This window comes from Elephantulus edwardii, unplaced genomic scaffold, assembly GCF_000299155.1.
Source record: "Elephantulus edwardii isolate Elephantulus edwardi_28Jun2011 unplaced genomic scaffold, EleEdw1.0 scaffold00008, whole genome shotgun sequence".
Taxonomy (NCBI): domain Eukaryota; kingdom Metazoa; phylum Chordata; class Mammalia; order Macroscelidea; family Macroscelididae; genus Elephantulus; species Elephantulus edwardii.
Genome location: NW_006399758.1, coordinates 1,016,765 through 1,019,714, shown reverse-complemented (window position 1 = coordinate 1,019,714; position 2,950 = coordinate 1,016,765).

Here is a 2,950-nt window from a genome sequence, read left to right as displayed (position 1 = left end):
GAGAGAGAACATCTGAGGACATTGTAATGATGAGAGTTTTCTCCACATAGCATGCTTTCTCAATGTTGTTGTTTTTATGTGCCGACGAGTCGCTTGCGTCTCATAGCGACCCTATGTACAACAGCCCTAAACTCTGCTCTGTCCTTTGCCAGTCACAGTCTCTGATACACCCATCCAAATTATCCCAATCACTGAATCAATCCACCTCATAGAGGGCCTTTTTCTCTTGTGCTGTCCCTCCACCCCTCCCAAGGATGATGTCCCTCTCCAAGGATTGGTCCCTCCTTGCAACAAGTCCAAAGTATCAGATGAAACTTCAGAATCCTTGTCTCCAAGGAGCAGCCTGGTTTAACCTTTTTTGGGATGAACCTGTTCGTTCTGTTAGCCATCCATGGTATATTTAATACTTTCTTCAGCACCACAGCTCAAAGGCATCCTTCTGTCCTCCCTAGTCATTGTCTAACTCTCTGACGCATAACAAGTGATTGCAAAGACCATGGCTTGTATCAGACGCACCTTAGTCTCCAGAGAGACACCATTGCTCTTCAGTACTTTGGATAGGTCCCTAACAGCAGACTTCCCCATCACAATACGTCTCTTAATTTCCTGCCTGCTGGTGCCAAGAGTGTTGACTGTAGAGCCAAGCAAACTAAAGCCAAAATAGGAATGAAAAAGCAGAAAGTGTGAAATTTTCTTTTTCTTTTTTAAAAAGAAAGCAAAGTTTAAAAGAAAAAGAAAATTCCACACTTTTTGCGTTTTCATTTTTATTTTGGCTTTTTAAAATGGAAGAATGTTTTTTCCTTGAAGTCCCAGATACCGCTTCTTAATTCCTAAACAAGTTGCCAGATTATTAAGAATACTTTTTTTTAAATTTAAAGAAATTTTTTATTACGTACTGGTTTACTTACAAAGCTTGCACACATTATTTTTCACACTGGATCTTTCCCATTTCCTTTATTCACACCTTCCTCCACTCATGAAATTGTGCAGCCCTATGATTAATCACCCCCATCCTCATGCCTCTCTGCCCTGTGCCTTAGATCTTCATACACCTTCTATAGTAATGATCTTATATAGTATTTGTCCTTATGGGATAGAGTTAGTTCACCTAGCATAATGCTCTCCAGTCCCTCCCAAGTTAGACAGTGATTTACAAAATCATTACTCCTGCATAGTATTCCATCATGTGAATGTACCATAATTTTTCAATCTATTTGATTGTATTTGGACATTTGGGCTGTTTCCATGTTCTTGCAATGGTGAATAATGCTATTATGAACATTGGTGTACAAGTCTCCATTTGTGCCTCAGTTCTCATTTTAAAGAATACTTTTCTATTTCAAATACCTGTTAAGACCTCTGAAGTTCAATTTCCCTCTAAATCTAGATCCTTTAGGAAGTAGTAGAGGCTCATTGGGGCTTTGTTTGATTAGTGACCTCATACTGCAGTGGGGGAGAAAACTGAGATACCTGCAGGTGGGGATTATACAGCTTCAGTAGAATGTCTGTGAGAGGTGACACTGACCCTCCATCAAAGGTATACCATGGTCACAGGTATAATTGGTTTATAGGTTTGTTGTAGTCACAGATTAGGAATTTGCTGTGTAAATTGTGACCAGTTTTATCTCTAAATAATTTAAGCATTTACAGATGAGAAATAAGAGATAGTAGAGAGGTAAGGAAACTTGCACCATCTTTATATTGCTAGTTAATGATTGAACCAGAACTGGAGTTAAGTCCCTACTTTCATGTTCTGTGTTCAGTGGTTTATCACTAGGATTACTGTGCTGCCGGTATATTAGTTTCCTAAGGCTGCTGGCCACAAAGTACCACAAATTGAGTGGTTTATGAGAAATCCACTGTCTCGTAGTTCTGAAGGCTAGAATTACAAATTCTAAGTGTGGTCAGGACCCTGTTTTGTCTGAAGGCTCTTAGAGGAAGATCTTTCCAAGTTTTTCCGCTATTGATAGCCTCAGGCTCTCTTTGACTGGCAGCTGCAGCATAACAGCTTAAAAGATCTATTTCCAAACAAAGTTATGCTTACATGCTCATATTACCAGGTAGTATTTTCAGCATGTCTTTTGGGGAAAAATATTAAGTTCATAACAACTTATATGTCTTGTGGATTTCTGCTGTCTCAGGACTCAGAATGCTTGTTGGACACTTTCATAGACTTGAACTTTTAACTTTTTATTCATTTGTGTTGACATACTGCATTCCCTCACTTATTGAGTAACCTCGGAATGGCAGGCACCATCCTAAGCACTGAACATACAGAGGTGAACATGAGACACCATCTCTGCCGTCCTGAAGCTTGTGTGTTTTAGGAGAGATAGTCATAAAAAGAACCACAAATGCTTAATTATATTTGGGTAATAAGTGATGTCAAAGGTAAATATGGGCTTCTCTGTGAGGACAATAGGGATAACAGAAGAAGAACCAATACCTTTGAATTGTAATATTTGAGAAGGATACTGAATATTTCATGAACTGCCAAGTAAACAAATATATCTGAAAGAAGGTGCAACCAAGGTGCTGCCATCATATATTTAAAAGGATACATTTACTTAAAGGAAAAGGAATATGAGGAATAACAGCATGGTATCTACATTTACAAAATAAAAAAGTGTAAAGAAATAATGAAATTTAGTTATGCATCTACTGTTTTTAAAAAGATATACTTCATTCTGGAAAGGGTGAAACCAGAATGCCCTTTGGAGGCAAGGATTCTGAAGCTTCTTCTGACATATTTTGGACATATTGCAAGGAGGGAGTGTCCTTGGAGAGGGTCATCATACTTGGGAGGGTGGAGGGACAGCACAAGGAAGGAAGACCCTCGATGTGATGGATTGATTCAGTGACTGGGGTCGTGGGGGTAGGTGTGTCAGAGACAATATGGTTCACTCAGGATAGAGCCAGGGTTCAGAGCTGTTGTGAATATGGTCACTAT